Here is a 23,279-nt window from a genome sequence, read left to right as displayed (position 1 = left end):
AGTAGTAAAATGAAGAGTTGGATAAGAGTCTCTTACACAAAACAAAGCAAAATATTCAAAATATGCAAATGTGTAACCATCATAAATAAATATCTACTATGTAATTAAAAAATGGGTTCATTTTGAGAAACTTCCCCATTCATGGGAAAGCACCCGCAACAGAGAGAGAAAGAACAAATGCAAGTAAAAGGAATCAACCAAACACAGAATCTGAGAGAATTTTCAGGGAAAAGCATTTTACCACTTCTAATATGATTGAATATGCATCTTACAAATAAATAGTCCAAAGAGTGGGAGAAAAAATTAGTAACAATTTCAAATCAAATTGAAATGAACCACTGGATGGCACTGAACTGTGAAACAGGAGAATTTGGATTCTTCTTGCAGAGTTTTGTCTGACTTGTTATGAAATTTCATTTGCTATCCCATTTTCCTCAGTATTGTCCATTCCCTTTCTCAGCTCTGGTGATTTACAGAAATTATGGACCAGTTCTCACAGTGGACACATCCATGCTAAAATCAGAAGATTGATGGTGGGGGGTGAATGAAAACATTCCCAGACTAGCTTTACTCTCACTGCCCTGCTCAACAGACTTTAATTGTCCCAGTAAGTATCCATTATGTCTTTCAGATCTGCATCCTGTGCTGTAGTCCATGTTTCCTGTCAAAGTTCCTTGATAAAGCTTCTTTCAGCTATGCCTACCAGTCCTTCCCTCCCACCACTTACATACAGTGCACAATAGTGATTTTGAATAGGTGACACCTGGATCTCAATGGGCTCTCTTAAGCACTACTTTATAATACATAAAACTAAGTGCTGCTGAAATACAAGCAACTTCCCTGCACGGATGATATGTTGCTGGACTAGCCCTGCTTTTCACCCAGATTGCTTCTCACAAGCATTTCCTGCAAGTCTGGGCAATTCATGCCCCTGTGCCTGGAGTGTGGATCCCTGCAGTTGGTGCACTGAGCAGTCTCAGCCGGTGCAAGCTCCCTGCACCAGGCCCTGCAGGCAGACAGCCTGGAAATGCACCAGGGAGCAGATGCACCACGTCCTCCTGCAAGCACTGCAACAGCCACTGCACGGGTGCTTGCCTAATGCCAACTGTATGATGTGTATTTCCTGTGCTGAAGGAAATTGCATCTTTCAGAAATTGCATCAGGCTCTGGCAAAAAAATAAAGCAGCTAGGGAGAACATATTTCAATATGAGTGAGCTAATTATAATTTTGGCTCCTAAAGCTTTTTAACAGCCAACATATAAGGTCCAGCTGGCATGTCCTTCCGCCTGCCTGAAGGAAAAAATCCCAATTTATAGCATAATCAAAAACCATGTTTCTATATTTTTGGGGTTTTTTTAAGTTACTGCCAATACATCAGCCTATGGAAAAGCCACCGATTGCTTTCCAAGTGATAGAGTGCCAGGAAGAAAAAGTTTCAATGTATACACATTTTACTGCCTTTGCACTGGTTTAAAAAGCACACAAGATTGCCTGGCTGGAAGTAAGGGGAAAAGAAGTATCAGGTAAGTAAGGAATTTGTGAATCACATAGCCCTGTGCAAGTAAGGGGCCATTGTTAATTTTCAGATTGTCATAAAGCCAGTGGTGAATTTCAGACAGTTGAAAACCAGTTACAATAGAAGGAAGAGGGGATTGCACAATCTGCTGAAATGAAATCCAGCCCACAGAAACAAAATCTTGCAAGAACCCAGCACTGAAGTGTGCTGTGAGAATAAAAAATATATGAGCAAGTGTACAGGTATATAGTCTTTTAAAGACCAATGTTATTTGGTATGAAAGCAGAGGGTGTTGCACAGCTCTGAACACAGGTTTGCTGAGTATACCAGGCTCTTATTTCTTTCAGTAAATTGTACTCTGAAAACTTTGTAACTACCACAGATGTACAGGGAAGCAGCTGAATTGATTTTCACTCACTATACCTATAGTAATAAATCTATCAATATCTCTCAGAAAAATACTATAGGGCTACTTGCCCTGAAACAGCATTTTGAGTATGCACCTGCAAAGGCAGATGAATTTTTCTACATCTCATAACTGAAACACTGCACCACAAATAGCAGTTTGCAATGATCAAAACAGCATTTATATGTCTATTTTAAAGTGATGTTTCTTTCGCAATATAATTATGATTTTGATTACTTATGCATCAACGTACACTAAATGAAACATATTCTAGGTTGTATTGAAAAAAATGTAAGTGACCAAATCTAGAAACTTTATTAAAATGCACAACTCTTATATGATCAACAACATAGATTTCAGCATGACTCTTTTTGTATGTAAGAAGTTTGTGTAGTAACCATAAGTGAGTTAAAGCCCAGGAATGTGATTTTGGTTAGTAATCTTGCAAACCAAGGATAGGGAACCATATTGACTCTTTAACTGATGGCATCTGTAGCATATGAAGGCTAAAACGAAACATTTACCCAGGTTCTGAGACTGGAAGTTGAATAGGGTACACCTCCTACATTCTGTGGTGCATTGTGACTTGAATGCAATCTTCTATGCCTTCCTTACTCATCCCCCCTACATTTGTATGCTCAGGTATTCAAATTCCTTCAGTCTAAGTCAATGCTTGCCCAAGCCAACCCAACAGCAGAATCCAGATGGAAGACTTTAGGTGTCTGAAGAAACAGCCAATTTCAGCAATTTTTTTTACAGTTGCAGAAATTCTTTCAGTAGTTAAACAGTGTGCAATCTTAAAGCATGCTTTGGATGGAAATGAAGGCAGAATGGAAACTTGCCTCCATATCTTGTCTGTTACTTCAGCCTTTATAACACCAAGCCCTTCAACTGCTCCTGGTGCCTCTCCTCAGCATGCATTCCCTCATTACACTGTAAAGGATGTAGTTTGAAGTACCAACATTTTATGACTCCTAGTTCAGTCTGTGACAATTGCCAAGCACCCATCAATCTCCCAGTACTAATAGCTAGTTATTTACTAGCAAGTACATCCAGAACCCTGATTTTCTCTCAGGGCCCCTGAGAATTTTCCTGTCTTATCAGTTAAATACAAAATTCCACACATCTTTATACCTTGTCTATCTGGGTATCTTAACTACATGTCCTTTGGAGGTAGCATTTGGGTTGTATGAGCTCTTGAGGAGAGGATGCCAGTCCTCAGGGGCTGCAGGGATTGCCAGGATCCATTCCTCGGGGCTGGGGCAGGTGAGGCAATGTCCTTGCTTGCAGCAGTGAGCTCACATGATAACTGGTGAAGACAGCCCCATCATCCTGGACTGTGGTGACACCATAATCAGTAGACTGAGGAAGGAGAAGCTCATCACTTGTTAGACCACATCTGTAACAGTGTATTTGGGGTTGGGATCTCTATCACTCAAAAGACACAGGTAAACTGGTGTGTTACCAACACAGTCAGGGACAACATATACATATGTATCTCCAGAATATATGTATACATCCATATATATGTTATTCAGATCAGCAAAAATCCACATTTTCAACTGGCTCAAAACTTGCAAAAGCTGGAATTAGAAATTAAATGAAATGTGGAATCCCTTTCCTTAGGGCAACTTTTTTCAGAAGAGCTGTGTAAAATTTATAGATCATAGCTTATACAAACCAACAGTCTACATTCCTGTGAAAAAAGTTTTCAGTACTTTTTCTCATTTTTATATATACATATACAAAGATAGAATACACACATACACACACACACACACATATATATAAAACCAACCATTTCTTGATTCAGTTGGCTATGTGCTCCAAAAGCACCTAGGTGATATACTTGATGTATATTTTCATATCATTCCCTTTTTATTTAGCTCCTACTAGGAATAGGATATTGGGCTAGACAAACTCTTAATGTGATTCAATATGAAAGTTTTTATAAAGATTATTTTCAACTGTTTCAGCAACATTTTAAGTTTACTATTCCAAATATCCACAAAGCATAATTGAAAAAAATCCAAATAGTTTAGAGGGGTTTGGATTAGCTCCTGTTTTCATAAAGAAAGTATGAGGTTCAGGAGAGTGGAAGACAAGATAAGCCACAAGAGAATCAATCTGCAGCCATGGTCCACAAAAATCTGAGAACTACCAAATCACTAAGTACTAAAAATTGTGTGCAAAATATGAATAAAATATTGATTTCATTAAAAATGTTAAGGACTACTTAATTCAACAACATTTTATATGTTTGCATATTTATTTCCAAATTTGCATATCTGTTTGCATATATCTTGTAAAGCTGAACGTTAATTATACTTTAAAATCATGTATAAATTGTAACCAAGAATGTTGTATGAATTTTTGAAATAAGAGATGCTCAAGTACCATTAATTATAAACTGCCATTTAAAGCACACTGAAGCAGACCTCATATTGAAAAAATATTGAGCCCTTGACAAATAAAAAAGGCAGCAAGAGTTATTAACTGGTCTAGCTGATTAAATGGTGTTTCCTACAAGCATAGCATAGATTTTTTTTCTTGCTATTTCTCCCTTCAGCCTTTTCTCCCTCCTGGGTTTCTTTTACTTAGAAGTGACACATGACAACTGCTGGCCAAGGTAAAATTAAGACCACATGATTCACTGGTTTATAGTTTCTGTTTAGGCCAATTCTCTTTCTGAATCTTTATTCATGTAGCACTGACAGTAATATATAACAATAGACAAAACTTCATGAGTTACTTTAATGAATTAATGTCAAATGAGGTGAGTTGAAGTGATTTTCTCACACCCTAATTAGATCTGTGAAATTATTCTGACTAATTTAAAAAGCAAGGTCAAATCTCAAGCAGCTTCCAAAAACCTAGACTTGCTAAATATACATGTTGATCTGACTATCACTTAAAGTGGCAATCAGAGACAGTCAAAATTCTAATAGCTTTAGATATAAATGCAAGGTCAGCTATCCCAGTAATCATTAAGAGCCAGGAGTTACCTAAAAACTGTTTCTTAAGAATATTGCGTAAGTATAATTTGCTCTTGTTAATTTTGAGAAGATGTGAAGATCCTTTGATAGTTAAAGAAAATAATTCAAATGTACTGCTTGCATAGAGAAGGCTCCACAAGTTTATTAGTGCAAATCAGTGTTGCTGCCCTTAAAAGTTACCTATCTCTGCAACAGGCTGTTCCCTGAAGAAAGGACAGCAGAAAGGTAAAAGTCCACACCTCTCTCTAGTCACTCCAAACCTGATAGCTTAATTTACATAAACAATGAAGATGAATTTGCATTAGTCCATCAGGCTGAAAAGTATATAAGTAGAGATGCAAACTCGCCTATCTTGTTGTGCTAGCTTTGTCTCAGAGGTGGTAACACCAGTGCAAGGAGCAGACTGACAGCCAGGAGCAGTGAAGTCTAAAACTTCTGCATGTGTTATGCAAATGGGACCATGTCCATCAGCTTTAGTGATGTGGCACTACAGATTGAATTTGGCCTGCATAGGTCTGGCCTAACATTGGCATGTTATCAGCCATTCACACTCCTTGGTCAAGCAAAGGAACTTTCTTCAGATCTATGGAAGCTCTTTGCCTGATCTGTATTTCCCACTAGAAATACAGACCACAGTGAGAGGGAGAGCCAAGACATGTGCTATGGAAATACAGCTCTGTGGTTATCTCTATGGGGAAGTGTAGTTACAGGAAAATAATCACACACAGGTGGCCACAGAGCAGCCACCTCAGAGAGAGAAAACTCTCATTTAATCCTGTCTTCTGAGAGACACCTATTCTGCCTGCACATTCTTTCTTCTTCAGCCCACACTTGAGACTGAGCAAGTGGTTCCACTAGAGGACATGCATACTCCAGCACAGAGGCCTGCTGTTAATACTTCTTCCACCATGCAAACACTGTTCACACTTGCAGAGCTGAGTTAGATTTGCACTAAACTTTAATAGATGTGGATTCATAGTATAATATGTCAGTGGTAAAAATCATGGCAAATTTTCTTGCTCTCTGTAGGAAAATAATGTGAAACGCTATGAGTTCTGATTTTTGATTTTTCAAGATTTCCAATTTTTTTATTTTCCTTTCCCTTTTTACAAAACAGTCTGCAAAGGAAATAAATGACCCTTCATAACATCACATGTCATTACTTCCAATAGTAACTGATCCTCAGGTTTGGTTCTTTCTCCTGTATCAGTGTACTGAGAGAACTTAAAGTAGCAACCAGCACAGCTGTGTAGAGCAGGGAACTTCTGCAATGGCTAAAAATGCAATGAATAAGTTACCAGCAGCCATTTGATGCTTTTCTTCCAATGTGCACGTCCTTCACCTACAACCATGGGACATTTATTTTAAAAAGAGGGGAAAGAAAAAAGATGCTTCTGTTTCTTGAAACTAAGACATTGCTACAGCTGTAATTTTCCGTTCTAAGGAGGATCTATAAGGAATGAATTACTAAAGCACTAGACAAGCACCAAATAGTTCTCCCTCCTGATTGATTACACTCTAAAGGCAACAAAACCTCATGGTTGAGTCACTAATGAGTCTTAGATAACCCATCTGTTTGTAATAGGAGCATGCTATTGTAGTGCCTGTAACAGAAGGACTTTGTATTGATATTTTGTTACAGAAGGGTCTAGAACTAGATTTTTTTAAGAATTGGGATCCAAACAAAGATCTTTGTAGTAAAAATGCCAATTGCAGGGATAAGCCAAATCCTGTCTCAGTGTTATGCACTCAAACGTGTATGATTTTAAGTATTTAAGTACTGAATCAAGTTCTTTTGCTGAGCTTTCATGACTAAAGTTATCTATTTAGCTAAACGCAGAAGTAATTTGGCAGCATGATTTAAACACATGCTAAACTAATACAGCTTAAACTTTAATTTCCTCTGTTCCTTTATAATGGTTTGCTACTTTGATATGAAACAGCAATTGTATTAGATTTAGGCTTCAGTAACTAATTAGTAGGTGGTAGTGGAATTAATTCATAACGGTTCAGAAATGTTAATATAGCAATTCATACTTTGTGTCACCTTTGTTTCATTTTAGTGCAGGTAGGTAGTTCAGTAATGCTTGACAATAATCATTGTATTACAGCATATTCAAGACTTGCAAGACTGATACATATAAGCTATTGTCTAACTTATGTATTTTTCTTGATTTTTCAAGTCTAAGAATCTTCTCAAGTGCTCTATCAGCAAATTAATTTCTTAACTGAAAGTAGTATACACAAAATATATATAAAGATGCACCACCAATTCTTTGTTTATGCAAAAACTACGAGTACCAGTGTAGTTGTTAGAGATTTTCATATGCAGCATGCTTTAGATAACTGCTTTAAAATGGATGAGCTGATAAATATACTAATTCCTTACTATTTAGCAGCCTATTATCAGTGTGATTCCCAAAGAGAGGCAGGCAGGCAGGCAGACAGGCAGGAAGGAAGGAAGGAAATGTAATTTTGTCCTTTTTCAAATTACAATAAAGAATAATTAATACAGGAAAAAAAACCCTGTGAGAAGGTAAAGGGATTTTTTCAGATAATTGCCATGCCTTGTATTGTAGTCTTACTAATAGACTATATTCTGATCACATTTCATAAAGAACTGTGCAAAAGTAAGTTCCAAATTTCACTTTTTGATCTCATTGATTTTCATTTTAAAAAACCCCAAAACACTGTACTTTTGGAAATACACCTGTTACCATTAAAATGTAGGTAGCTGCAGCTGGAAAGGAGCTATTACCTTATGCTTTCAGGTCCTCTATCATGTGGCTCCTAGTCTTGGTTTCTCCAAAGACGCAAAAAAACACCAGGGGCCTCAAAAGACAGCACACCAACTTCTGGACTTGTCTACTGCAGCTGTAACCATGAGAAAAGAGATCTCTGAGCATAACAGTGATCCACAAAGGAAAAACAGGGGTTGTGTCTTTTTGCTGCTTTTATACATTCTGCAGAATGCCAAGATGAGGTTGTTTTACAAGTTGCTTAAAAGGTTACTTTTTGCTTTTTGAAATACAAGGGAGACCAAGTTTTGCTCAGCACTAATTGGAGGGGATGGAAGTACTGAACTTGTGTCAGTTTTTTTCTCACAACTGCTGTTGATTAGCAGTTGAGACATACTGAATATACTTTTGTTATGCTTGTCATAAATTTGAAGACAGCATTTGCTGTAGTGTATTATCAATTACTTCTGCTCAGTTCTGTATACTCTGCTTGAGAAAGAATAATACATAGGCAGCTTGTGGTGACAGTCCACCTTTTCATGCACTCTTACATGCACAGAAAACAGTAAGACAACAAAACCTCATTTGATTATGTCAGGAAAGGAAGTCTCTAACCTTCAATAGCTTGATTTTTGCAACTACCAGGCTAATCTACTGTTACAATACGACCTCATCTTCAAAAACTCAGTTCTGTGTGTAAGCAGTGATGTCAGCACTGCAAAGGAAGGGCTGCATGACCATTTTAACAAGCCTATCACCCACTTCCTAGCCAAGTGATACTTTTTTAATGATTAAAGAAACTCTCACAGGAGAGCCTGTCCAAAACCAAGCAGCAGTCAAGTGTATCACCTGAGATATTTAATTTTGTGTAGCTTTGGGGCTTTTAAACTGGCCATGTATTTCCCTCCAACATAACACCAAAAATGAGACTTATGGAGAGAGAGAGAGGGAGAGAAAGAGAGAATATGGGCAATAGAAATAATTCATTAACTGGATACATGAAAACTTCTGAATGTATACAGTGTTGGCAGACTGAGAAATTGCTATGCTGAGCAATCTAATCAAGGAAGAGGTAGAATCAATGCCATCCTCTGTATATAATAAAGTCAAAGTCTTACTACATAGGAAGAGGTTTTCCTTCTTTTCTTTCTCTATATTAAAATGTCCACTTCAATGAAACCAAAGCTATTGGCTTATTCAAAGTTCAGTCAATTTACTAAAAGAAAAAGCAGAGCTCTCTTGCTTTGAGAAGTACCTGCAATCTGTGACACCAGAGAAAGCACAGAGCTCTATGACACTTGTATTTGTAGGATTGCTTTATTTGGCTCTAAAGTAGGAACACATCTATGCCAATCTAGCTTTCAGATGAGTTTTGCAAGCACGGCCTCATATGTCCAAATTTGTACCAACTTAATTAACAGGAACAAAAAATGAAAATTGCTTTTTTAAAGCAAGACACATTTCTAAAATGATCAGTATATGAACTAAAATGTATCCATCCTTAGAGTAACTGCTTGGCTGAGCTAAAAAACACAAGGAAGCTTGAAAGTGGAATTCCTCCCAGCTGTTTATTGAAATCCCCAGGAAACCTCTGTCTTAGCCATGTTCTGAAAATCATTTCAGCTAGGGGGCGTTCAACTAACATATTTTCCATGGCTGCACTTCAGACATCAACCTGTTCCCAGCAGCCGTGACAGCAGCCTCCTGATGAGAGCTGTAAGTGCAAAACCCTGATATTGCAGGATTTTAAATTTCTCCCTTATTCTGTAAGCAAGGGCCTCAGACTCCATTGTGAAGCTGTAGCAACACAGAAAATAAGAATCAGAAAGGTGCCTGCCATTTGCTCACTCTACTGGCACTCCCATTCAGGGATACCCCAACACTCTCCTGCTGGGACTGTTACAGGGATGTGCATTGTACCAATACAGTGAGGCCATGATGCACAGAACAGATCACAGCAGTGTAAGTTCATGTTCACAAAACTCCTACTGACATAAAGCAGAGATCATACCTCATGTCACCCCAGCTTTCCTACTTCCTTCATAACTACAACCTCAAATACTTACCAATGCAACTATTTTGAAATACTACATTCGGGGTATTTGTGGGGGCAAAAGCTTTGTATCAATTAAAGCTTAGCTTCCCTGGCCACATGTCATATATGGCTTCAGGACACCAGCACCTCCACTTTTCCTTGGTGGAAGTCAAAGGAAGTCTCTTCACATGTCCACCCACCAGGGTCTTAAGAGAACATTTATTCCTGCCTCTTCAATGTAGGCAAGACATGAGCATCAGCACTTTTTTACTGGTGAAATAAGGGACACAGCTTTCAAAGCTTTGACCCAACAAAGATAAATATAGATCTATAACCATGGGTTCAATAAGGGTAGCTAGACACTGAAGGAAGGCTAAAATTTTCCTTCAGAAACTGTCACCTCTTCTGCACTGATGATTCTCTGGCATGTCATAGGCTTAGATGACTGTGCTGGGGCAGGGGCTCTGGTTAAGAAAATGCTATAATCACTCTTCAGTTCGTATTGCATGAGATTTCTTTTGCTGTTATCTCCCTCTCTGCAGATAAATAACAGAGGAAAACACACATTGCAGCTGGTGACTCATTATATTAGTAGCTGCCCTGTGTTAAACTCTATATATGAGAATTTCCATAATTTCATGGGAGCCTCTTTAAGAAACAAAACAAGCTGAACTTTCATTGTGCTGTGGGAAGTAACAGCACATCAGCAGTTATGGCATTACATATGGACTTTTGCTTCCTCCTGGGAGTTGTTTTCCTTAGAAGCAAAGCTGATTCCTATTTTCCACTTTGCTGATAGCTCTGTTCCTGCATAGTTTGTACTACAGTGGGAACTATTATGCACCCTTCCCTCTCCCTCCCGCCCCTGCATACCTACACGCTTCCTCTTTCCAGAACAAAAGCTTTTTCCAGTTACTTAAGCAATCTCACAAAATTATACTTCCCATCCTTATACACTGATCTCAGTTATTGGTCCCAAAACATACTTTTGAAGGGAAAAGTATAATTGTTACTCAGGACTGAGGCTTAAGCCTCCATTACCTTTGTATTTAATGTTAAAATAGTCATGGGAGAAAAGTTTTTGGGGAAAATGGGATTCCCTGCCCAGTTCCGGTTGCACTACCTGTGTGAAAACAATTTGATTTCAGAGGATTACTAATGCAAGGGTTCCAGAATCCAAACTTACTAAATTCTGGTAACTTTCAGATATTCCTAGTTACTGTTTCATGGAACTACCATTTGGGATTTATTTACAGTCAGCAAGCAGTAATGATAGAAACTCAAGACAGGTCAGGTTACTTCAGCTTAGCTATCAGACCCCTTGAAAATACACTGTACAACCTTTAGAAAAACAAGCTTCTAATAAACATAAGAAGCAAATTCCAGCCTCTGATTAAGAATTCTCTTATCTCTTAGCCCTGGTTCCAAGGCTAACGAGATGACTTTGAGAAAGCTGTCTTTAAGTGTCTCCCCTTTATGCTGTCCAGAATTCTGCAGGCTGTATGGCTCATTACATGTTTCTTGTAATGCTGATTTGTCTCTGCCATAAGCTGTCTCTGCTGCCTGAGTGCAGGAATGTCTCACATTAAATTAAAGGGCCAGAAGCACAGGACATTTCAAGAAGGACAAAGAGGTGGCAAAGCTCACTGATTCTGCAGGGAAATTGCTTTCTTGAGGAGAGTACTCAGGAGGTCTGGAAGATGTACTTTCTGGGAGAAGGTGGCTCAGTGCTGATAGGGGTGCTAATATAAACTGTATATGAGACTATTGTTATCATTTTAAATTAAAGAGATATATAGTCAGTCCTTCAGCCTTTCTGTTCCCCAAAGTCAGTATTTTATTGTTTTTAAAGCTTTGCGTTGACACAGTGCCGACCAAAGGCAAACACTACGAAATACAAGCACAGACCCAGCATGTCACTTTGCAAAACAAAAATAGAATGGGGAAGAAGTGCTACGATGCCATGCAAAACATCTCTAGGCCTAACTTTAAAAAAAGACAGTTTTATATGGAATGGATTGCTCTTAACCTAGAAAAAGAAATACATTCAGAGAACTGGAAGAAAAACAGTGCCATACACTATTACATTAAAAAATACCTTCGCTAAACTGTAGCATTCTATAAATGATTGAATTCAGATTGAATGAAGAACTGCAAACACCTGAACACTGAAAATTACTGTCTTTTGTTACAATCCATAAGAAAATAGCCTAAAACTGGAGGCAGAATATTTTGAAACTATGATATTTTGGAACTTTGCTTAAAATATTTAGCCACACACAGAGAACAGGAGTGGTGTACTTGAGATTGGAGGAGTTGTGGGGCACTGGACTACAAAACACACAGGGCCACAAACTGACCTGGGATTAGCACAGGGCAGTAGAACAGCCTTTGATAATCAAGCCTCAGAAGAGTATCAGACTAAGAGAGAGCTGCTCTTGTCAGTAACAACTTTATTAAACAAACCATTGACATTTCCCCATATCTAAACAGAAAAAAACCCCAAACCACAAATGAACAAAAAAAAAACAAACCCGCACAATCAACAGACAATCTTTTTATTGATTATGCCTTTCTTTTTGAAGAGCAAATTTTCAAACAGCATGGGGCAGCCTAAGTAGTACCACTATAAGCCTAGTCCAGACTTGCAGTGAATTCAAGAAAAGAATTTTCCATTTACATCGCAGTTGGTCTCACTAGGCCAAGTTTACAGAGAGCACATCCCTGCAAACATAGTCAAGCTGAAAACAATGGCCCTGTTCACACAAGTCCAATTTTGTACAAGTAATGTGGTAGGAAGGAAGGTGTCCAGGATACAGTGCTATTGATAACTTCTGTGGCACAAAATCACCTCAGCAAAAAAGAATCAGGCTGCATGTGCTAAAGGTTAAAAAAGAAGAAAACATACTTTACTGTATAACAGACAAAGTAGAGTGCCTTTTTATATTTCCTTATCACACAACCCCCAAAATATGGAAAAAAAATTCACTCAGCAGTTCAAATCATCCATCCAGCATGAAAATAAGTGTTTCATAATAATTTGTGAAGGTTCTCAAACAATAAAGAAAACATGCAAATTACACCAATACAATAAAGACTTGATTATGCAACTGTTTTGCCTCCTTCACTGCAGCAATAAGCAAGCAAATAGAGACTGAATTGAAAACAATTTATACTGCAAAAGAATAGTCACTTGGGTTACTGCTTCAGCTACTTAAAAGAAATAATTTTGGTAAATCATTATAATTAGGACACCCTATTTAAAGTTTATATCAATGATTTTGAGACTAATTTCATCATGCTTGTGCTCCCCTTCCAGATTTTCAAGACACAATTACTTTGCTCTCAAAAGACAGCAGAATACTTTTTACAAAATGTGTTCAATAAATTTTTAAGACTGTCCGCATTCCATTTTTGAGGATTAGTATCTTGAAATTATCTTCCCTAAGTATTTCTACATGAGAATACCTACACATATTAGAATTTATAAGCCTTTTTTTAACCTCATTACAGTCAATGGAAGTTAAGTACAGGCTTAAATGTATTCTGCTGTTTTTCATCCTGAACCAGGATATTCCATTGTATTTTAGACCAAGAAAGAACAACACTGAAAACTATGTATCAGGCAGCTTTCAGAATACACATACAAGATATGCTATACAAATCGTGGCACTATGCTAATAAAATCAGTTATTTCTTTTCTCATGCTGTTGTAAGACACCAACAGTGTTGGTTTTGGGGTTGATCAGAAGAGAAAGACTCCTTTTATTCAGCTACACAAAATCTAGATTTAAGAGAATGTTTCTCTTTCCTGGTTTCTTCTCAGAGCAATGGACTTTCTCACACCACTGTGGATGAGAATCTACATTTAAAATTTGATTAATTAATGTGCTAGAAGCAGCATTAACTCATCCTGCAGCCCCTAGGAGCTGTGTCAGAAGGGGTCACAGAGCACTGGTGCTGGCCAGCAGCCAGTGACAGCATGGCGAGCAGCCAGCCATTCTGCTATGAACTGGAGGGGGTTCCTGAGGCAATTTTAAACTTTTTCTGTATTTCCACCTTTATTGCAGCTCAAGATCTCCTGCAGAGTTTGCATGTACAGCTTATGGATACTAAAGGCTATGCTTTTATTTCACTGAATGCTTTCATAAAGAAACCAAATCAACAGTAAGATTTTTCTACAGCTTCAGGAAGCTTAGGTGCATGAACTTCTTTTGGCCACATCACATCCACATCTAAGACTTTGCAGAATTGAAAATTTAAGGTAATTCATGCTTTCCTCACAAGCTGAGAAAAACAAATAGAGGAATTAGTAATACTATCTTGTCTAAATTCTCTATTTAGGAGGAAAATAATCTTCTTTGTTACAGTTTCCTGTACTTTAACATTCTTACCAATGATTTACCGGATTTGGTCCTGAAACATTCTGCAGCAAGATTTGGAAAATTTGTGCATACCTTATGAAATTAAACCAAGTTATACATGGTTTCTGAGGAAATAAAATAATAATTAAAAAAATAATTAAAGCTTGTATAGAATCAAAAGAGGCAGCATGGGTTATGGAGAAAAAAATGCACCTCAGCATACTACAACAGTAGGCAGTATCACCAACACATCACTTTCTCATACATATTTATAAAGGTCCATACATAGAAGCACCTGCCCACAAATACACAACACAAATCCACAGCTCTTTGGGAAATGGACTTTGTATAATCTGATAGAAAAACTTTACTGCAGCATGCTTGAAAATAGATTGAAAATTATTGCCCCACTTTGAACATTTCCTGAAATACACTGTAATATCAGTACAAAGCTGACTGCATCAATCAGGTATCTTCAGATGCTTCATTTGATTTTTCAGAGAGATGAGAAAGCAACAAAGTGACTAGACCAAGCAATTCCAGGTACTTATAGCACATTAATCAATTTGAAATGAACTCCTTTTGTCTGCTGCTGCAATGGTTTAGAAGACATTTCCTAAACAAATAGATAATACTTTCTTTTCTATTACAAGTGATCAAACTCTGAGACTTATATAAGAATTTTTTTTTTAAACCCACAACACAATACTAGTACTTTTCTTTTTTTTATTAAAGAGCATGCTTACAATTGTGAAATCATGGTTACAGAAGTTCAAATAAAGCTTATTTTTTAAATTCTATCTGACCTTGGATTTGACAAAATTGTATATGGGTCAAGATTATGAAAGGGCTTTCATTACATGAAGTTATCTAAGTATTGTTCAGACTGGTTTTCAGGATGAAATACTAGCTGAAGTTTGTATTTACTTCATGTGCAATCACTTTAACCTTGCTATTTGCACAGCAGATGTCTTCTTCACAAGACTACAGAAGCTATTGACTATAAATCTTGATAAGATAAGCTGTTCATTCCTTCCTTGTCAGAGCACTCTAAAAAGTAGCATAAAAGAAAACAATTACTGAACTGAGGCAAATAGCAACCGTTGATCCTAGAGTTCTTATGGGCTCTTCTGTACAGCAGCTTCTGACCAAGTCAAACCAGCAGAATTAGAATCCTTGCAGGAAGGTCATTATACAGAATTTAACTCATTTGTGACATTTCATTCATATGAACGCCAAGACTGCAGTTACAATTTTTCCAATTGCCACTATTCCTGAAATCTCAATAGTTAAAAGAAGATTAAATAAGCATAGTAATTCAGCTACTTCCTTTATCCTTTCATCTTAGCCATTCAGTCATCAGTGACACAATGTGTGGTTATAGCAGGAATGGAAAAGCTTATATTCCCCATCCTAGTGGGGAAGAGAGTGGCCAAGGCTGCCAACTCCACAGTTTAAATTAACAAAAGCCTCCACTGAGTGCTTTCCACTATCTCTGGAAATAGTTTTGGAAAGCAGGTTTCATCCATTTTTCTGGTTTACTGATTTAAAAAGTTTGTTCCACTTACAAAAACAACATCAAATCAGCATAAGAAAGTCTGAGGACCCCAGCTTCCTATTAAGAGCAGGAAGGTAAGAAAAATACACAGCTGGTGATATCTTGGCCATGGGTGTCTTCACCAATAATGGTTAAAAAAAAAAAATGGATAAGGTGAACTGCCCTGTGGAGAAGGGAAGATTGTTCCTTCATTGGAGAGCTATTAACATGTTCTAGGAAAAGTTGCTAATTCAACTCAAAAATTTTGGCATTTTTGAATTGAAATTAGTGGCCTTCAGAGAATTCACTGTAAGGACAAAAGTATTATCTTTTTAATCTACCTACATAAGGTGAAACAAAAAACTACCACTCCTGTAATTTCAATTATCTTCTACAAATGAACTTTCTTGAAATACAAACCTGATTCTGCTTTTCGTTACATGATGCTAATGAGCTAATTAACAGCCAGGTTATTTCCTATTGACTTTCTGTGGGCTGCCAACTCATTGATGCTAAGCAGCAAAAGATGCATTATGACTGAAGTCTTTTTTTAGATAGGATTCCATGCTTTGACATAAAATATTCTACAGCCTTTAGACATCTGGGAATCTCAGAACAAACAGGAAAGTTATCTGCAACCCTACCTTCAAAGATGACTTAATGGATGAAATAAAAAATAATTGGCAAAGCACACAAGAATGCCGTAAGATAGTCCCATCTTTAAAGCACATGTGCAAAGGGACAGGCCTCGAGAAACAACAATAGCATTACTATACAAAAATTAGTCAGATAATCTGTGTATACTCAGCCTAATAAACTGGATTTACTCAATTCAAACAGGATTCTGCAGTGGTAAGACCATAGTCACTATTTGCATGCAGTGCAGCCTCCTTTGCCTGTATGCTGTTATTAAATCTTTCTGAAAAGCAGAGATTCCCTACTGCACCTTCTGAATTAAATGAAACAGAAATTGCAAAGGTATACAACCCTTTAATACTTAATTAGCTTTCCAATCAAGGAGTGAAACCAAGCAAGATTATATGATTATATACTGATGATATGACTGATCCATTTGGATTGTTATTTGTCACATTATTCTTCTCCAAGTGACCACAGAGACTTAACACAAGTAATGAGGAGAGCTATCCTTTGGTTGCTTAGAATCAGTTTAACACATTTGCTGGTGATTTTCCTGTCTTCCCCATCAGCCCTGCCAAATTTCTTTTCAGCAAACTAATACCCAGTTATTTTTGCCAAGTCTTCAAGCTTTTAACTCAGTTAGAAAAGTATGATCTATCTGTTTTCAGAGGCTGAGAATCCACAATTTTCCATATCCTCACATGAGTGGCAGACCCTGCTATTTGAGCACCATAACCCCAGTGTTCTTTCCTAACTGCCACACACAGTAAAGCAATTGTTTTAGGTCATTTCAAAGTCACCTCTTGTGTGGAAGAAAAGAAAATAGTCATAAGATCAGATATGCAGCCTTGTGAGGATGGCAAGTTACACGGTGACAAGGTGGGTGAGCTGTAGAATTAAGTCTGTAACTGGGAAGCACTTCAATAGCCCTAGAAGCACAAACAATAAATGTGATGGTGCACAGGAAATTCATGATGCAGACCTATTTGCAGGAGAACATGCAGAGAGTGATTACTTCTTACAGCAAACATGACATAATACTATGTTTAAAGGAGGCAAATTTCAAACTAAGTTCAACATAATCTATCCATTCTTTTTAGCAAAACATCCTTGCACCTTAGGAAACAATCTCATTGCTAGAAAGCCACAGATGTTGTTTCTGTTTCTCAGTAAGTCAGGTGCATTTTCTATAGCCTTGTGGGACACTGCATCCTCCTACAGTTTTGTAATGTAACACAGGCCTGTTACCTCTTCACACATACAAAATTGTACGATCCAGATGCATCAGCCTTCCAGACTCTACATTTGCTCAAATACAGTAACTACCAACTTTTAATTTTGGTTTGCACAAGACATTCCGATACATATAGCAGCTACATCTGCACATATATCTCAGCTCAATTCCCACAAGAACTTTTTTGGGACCTTTAATCACAGATTGAATTACTTGTCTTGCTTGTTGTGGGCACAATATACAGACTTTTTCCAGAAAAGCGTTGTTAAATAAGATCTATGTGCTTCAGGAGGACATCCTGTCTTTCTGTTGGAGCTTTCTACAATGTCCAGTTCTATACTCCAACACACAAATCTAATGCTAAACCCAGAAAGCAGACTGAAAAATGCTACTTCTAGGGAATGTTTGCCTCCATTGCAATCCCTTATTCTTGCATTCTTACAATTTGCAAACTACCTCGCATATCGCAACCCACTTCTTACTCACAGGAGAGGAGGGAAAACTTAAACCTCACAATTCTACTTTAGGAGAATAACAGGACAAAATTCAGTTTAGAAACACAGAAGAAAAAAAAAAAAGGGAAAAAAAAGAGAAGCAATTGAAAAGATAAGAGAGATTTAGAAGTCCTAGAACACCAAAATTTTTCCCTGCTATGCCGGGTTCATATCTCCAGCTGCCAGGCTGTCAAGTCTGAGAATAGCTTCTGTGACTGGAATCTGATAAGAAAATAGGATGCTCTGAGCAGCCATGTTTAATTAAACAGTGGGAAGTTCACATTAGCAATAAACAGGGGAAGTATCAGAAGTCTTGGCAAAAGCCAAGCACAGCGTCACTTCTCTGCTCTGTACTTAAGTGGTCCTTTTTACTGCTTGTCTTTACAAGAGAGCAGAGACAGTCAGGACTTCTACAAAAGGATTCTTAGGTATGCTAATGAAATCCCATGTGATTCCACCTGTCCAGAATAAGAATGCCTAATTCTGCTTCAGATGTTCTGCTTCTAAAGCTTTGATTCACAATTTCACAGAAACATGGATGCAGACATGGAGAGCTTGATGGACTGAAAAAATGCCTCTCTGTCAACTTCTCCTTTGGTGGCAGTAAATCTAGAAAGAAGCACCCAAATAGTCCACTATCTGTTCTACAGTCATTAAAGAGATGGAATTAAAATAATTTCAGATTAGCTACAATAACAGGACTGAAATTATTCCTGAAGATCATATGGTATCAGAGGTTAAAAGCCCAAACCTGAGTAGAACAACTGAGTAGAATGTTTTTCTACCTGTCAGCATGGAAATATGCAGAAACAAGAAGCCACATGCTGGTTTTCTTTTTCACAGTACATGCCACTAAAACAGACACTAGTTTTGATTAGAGGGGAATGTGAAAATCAGTTAATTTCAATTAGCTAAGAGAAGGCCAACCATGGAAATACCACAGAAGTTAGAATATGATAATAAGAATCATAAGAAAGAAAGTTTAAGAAGGAGTTAAACCTGAATGAACTACAAAAATCATCAATAGTAAGAATATACTGAAAACAAACCAACCAAAAGAAAAGAAAAAAGTGTGGCATTTATTTCTTTCAGGGAGTTAACATCTGCATGATCAAAAAGGGTTGAATAATCAGTAAGATTAGATTTTATTACAATGCAAAATGAAAGAGGTTATCCATGCTTGGAGATCTAGAATCACTTTTTGATGAAAGAGAATAAGTTGTTTGCCCAATTAAGTCACACAATGCAGCACTAAGCTTATGAAATAAGCATTCTCATACAGTAAACAACGTAAAATGCAAAATGCCACAAGACAGATTGACAGAATTAAAACTTCATGGCATTGGTCTAATGAAGAAGGTGCACAAGACCAAAATTTCAGAAACTTGGAAGAAAAGCAAGCTCTTCAAGTCCAGGATAACGCCAAAAAACTCCAACAGTCCAGGATAATGCCAAAAACCCAACAACTCTGCAGGTCCTGCACTGTCCTATGGAAGTTGTTCAGAGAAAGGGCTCAGATCAGATGGATCAGCACCAGTACTCTCAGTAACCTGCAAAAAGACAAACATGCTCACCATTTTTGTATCCATCCATAACATTTTTAAAAATACATACTCTGCTAGAAACCAAGGAAGTTTACAGCAGCAGAAGCAAAGATGAAGCCTAAAGAAAAAGTGGTCAATGCCAAATATTTATTTACATTGCATGTGGATAACAGCCAGGTTCTGATGAGTACATCTGAAAAAAAATTGAGGAGTATACATCAAGTACTGCCTCCCTCAGTGCACATGCTGACTGTTTCCTGGGACTGCTGCTGTTTGGCTCAGGCTTGAAACAATTATGTTTCATTACAAAAACAAGGCCTTTTTGATGGGATGAGAAATAAAATGGTAAAGATGTTTTCCAATATCAAAATCACTACAAAGACACAACAAAGCAACCCTAGAGAGGAGCAGAACTGAACCAGTACAAATCATCACAAGGCATACTCTCACAATGTATCTGCCTCAGAAAACAAGAAAGATTTCATATATGTATTTTTAATTAATTCAAAGAAAATTTCCACTGCTTTAATATAAAGCACCATTCCATTTCACAGCAATTAATTATTTCTTCATGCACTGTTATCAGGATGTGCTACCTTGTATTTCAAACTTTGAAAGTTAAGCCAAAAGTACAACAGCTGAGGTTAAAATGCACACTGCAAGGAAACTTTACTTAGCATGTAGGGAAGTTACACAATTGTGATATTCAGTGGCCTGGGAAAGGAAGATAGGAATAGCAATCTGCAATTTTAAGTGACCAAGCTAATTGGGAAGAGGAAGTCTGGAAAAGTGCACTACAAGGTCTATGTTCCATTATTCAAGTGAATAATAAAAACAACAACAGTCTTGGAATACAATGCAACTCTTCTAGACTTTCAGAGCATTTTCTTAATATTAAAGGAGTATTTAGACATGAAACGAGGAGAGAATTCATTTACTAGGAAATTAAAGGTGGCAGATTAACCAAAACTGAAAAATTAATGACAAAAGTAAAGGACAGGGGAGTAAGCAAGTCCAATGCACCTGTTACATTTTCAAGAACAGGCAACTTTCTTTTTAAAAATCTAATACTTAAAATTTGGACTTAAATTATTTTAGTTATCCCTTTTTCTTGCTTTTCATTTTTAAATGTTTTTTGTGTTCTGCAGGACTTCAGCTGCTGGTTGCACAATTTTGGGCTCTACTCAGAAACTGAAAAACAATACCAATCACCCTGAAAGTGATTCATTGTTCTAAGATTTTGCTTTCTTAAGCACCTCAGTTCTCATTAAAGCCAGCTGCATAAGGGATGACAGCAGTGGGCAGCAAGAAATTTGCAGGTCTCCTCAAGAGCTTCCTCTTTTTTGCTTTTTCTTTTTTGTCTTTTCAAGGTGTTCAAAGGAAGAAAGCATCAGAGATGTCTGGATTAAATCTTTTCTTGAACATTTTTCTTTTGAATTTTTTCCTGTTTTCGTAGCTGGGAAACACAGGTGTTTTCACCTTGATTGGCATAAGAATTCCAGTTGCTTACAAAGTATATTGACATTAACAAATCATTCAATATTCAATTATTCATTATTATTATTATCAAAAGTACAGCATCAGTGCTAGTTAAGGCATTTGGGTGAAACAATCTGCAACTGGTATTTCTCTCATGTTAAGACACGAGAGGCATCTCACTATGTATCACTATGCATCTCACCATGGACCGGACTCAGTCCATAATTCACTGGGTATTTTGTGTATTTTAACTCTTTGACAAAGAATCAGAGACTTCATCCTTATTGTACTATTTATGCAATCCAGCTTCTCTATTTTCCCAAAAAAACCCTGTAAGGCACTAAAACCAAGATTTCAAAAGCAGTTGAGACATTTGGACACCTAAGGCTTGCTTCCATTGAAGTAAACAGTACAAATCGTCAGAAGAAACTGGAAAGAAAATCAAAGTTTTTACCTTGTCACATGTGCAGTTCCCTTGGTAGAGAGCTTCCTATGTAAAAGAAGAATTCAATCTTAAATTCTTAAGAGGCATAATTGTTACTAAAGAGTAAGAATCACTAAAGAAAAATGTCAGTTTTAGAAGATAGCCACTAGATGGAGCAATTTAATATTAAGATTCCATTTATAAAGATTCTTTTACTTTTCCCATTACCGATTGATTTTTTCCTTTTTATGCTAAGGATACTTAGAAATACTGTGTCCTTGCATATTATGCAAGTAAAAGGAAAATTGCATATGAATAAACACTAATGTTTCTGTGTTTTGCCTGTATTGAAGCAAAGACTGGAACCAGTGGAAGGTAAAGTGGAATTCTAAACTACTTCTGTTAAACTGTTAATTAATCCACCAATCTACATTTCCTAATCTTGAGAAACATTGGGCATTAAGAAATATTAAGCAGTTTATCAGAATACTATGATCTCTATTCACCAGATACCTGAACTTTTTGCCAGTAGAGATCATTCTATCCTATCCTGAACTTTGCCCAAACTACTATATAGTTAGAATTCTTCTATATTTTAGTATCAAACTCAGAATTAAGAATATTTTGTACTGACACAAAAGGAAAAGAGACTTGATGTCATTAGCTTGAGTCCCAATTTACATCAGTTGTATCTAAGATGGCTGTAGAACTACAGTGCCTTCTGTCAGTGTAAGACCAAAAGTTGAACCTTTGTCTATTTATATTTCTAATGTTCTTTTCAAGCAACAATTTACAGTTGTTACTATCCAAAGTACCTCCTGATAGCATCTATCTGTCCCTTGTGAAGGCAATATGTATGTTTAAAAACAGAATAATGGTGTTGTTGCTGAATGCCGCTCTGAGGCACCAAGAAAGTAAATCCTCAATGATTACATGGGTCTTACAATCCTTCTTTAATACTGGATTTGCTGGGAAAAGGGGAAGGAATAAACACGGTTAAGGACAGCCTGTGAACAGCAATCCCCAACCGGCCTCTGCTTTCTTCTTTTAAAAGACTTCTGTTATACCATACTTACAAAATATTCATATTTCTGATTGATAAGTATGATAATCTAAGCATCATGAACGGTCTACAGCATCTAAAGTCTGCAAACATACAGTATACCTTTTAATATCCTTCCTATTAATGAACTTTTCTAATGTTAAATCAACCTCTACCTGCATAGCAGGTGCAATTAGCAGGTCCATGGTGAAAGTCCATGCTTTTATTGTCTAGATGTGGTGCTTTCTTCCAAGAACTGTTACTATGATCTATGATTAATGATACACAAAATCCAAACACCAGGCTGTTTATACAACTATTAAGGCAATTGTGCATTTCTCTCTTAGAGAAGTCAGCCATGGTTCTAAGGTTTCTGAAGATGTATCATTGATATATCCCCATCATTTCCATCATTATCATGACCACATTTAGCACAGGTTCAATTAATCTAATCTCTTATCTCGCTTATCTCAATCAAATAGTCATTAAGGACATTGCTGTTCAATGGCTTACTAGATGGACCTCAGAATGAAGAGAAAGCATATAGGACAGGAGGAGGGTAAACCTTATTATTTTGTTTTGAGATTACTACACTTCATTTTTATGCCTTGCTCCATCACTGCACTACTTCCAGCGGGGAAGAGGGGTGTATGCAGGCAAGAGAAGAAAGCAAAGAGCAAGCCAAGAATGAGCATGCTGCATTAGCTGGAGACACTTCTGGCATTTGTGTAAAAGCTGCCTTCATTAAAGCTGACATGTTAACACTGCAGCACACAAAAACATAAATGAACATAAACAACATCCACATAATCACATTTCAAATATCAAAC

General features: G+C 37.2%; 1 long non-coding RNA gene across 5 annotated transcripts in view; it reads right to left on the bottom strand.

The window, feature by feature from the left end:
* Positions 1–23,279, bottom strand: part of LOC134423094 (uncharacterized) — a 453,551-nt gene that overhangs the window by 423,329 nt on the left and 6,943 nt on the right. For 4 of the 5 annotated variants that reach the window (XR_010028998.1, XR_010028997.1, XR_010028999.1 and 1 more), the window contains exon 2: positions 7,678–7,793. The exons of the other annotated variant lie outside the window; for it this stretch is intronic. This is a non-coding gene — a long non-coding RNA (uncharacterized LOC134423094). The remainder of the gene's footprint in view (positions 1–7,677; positions 7,794–23,279) is intronic. 5 annotated transcript variants of the gene reach the window in all.

Source organism: Melospiza melodia, chromosome 11, assembly GCF_035770615.1.
Source record: "Melospiza melodia melodia isolate bMelMel2 chromosome 11, bMelMel2.pri, whole genome shotgun sequence".
Taxonomy (NCBI): Eukaryota; Metazoa; Chordata; class Aves; order Passeriformes; family Passerellidae; genus Melospiza; species Melospiza melodia.
Note: the sequence above shows the minus strand (reverse complement) of the source record. Positions and strands in the feature narration are given on the sequence as shown.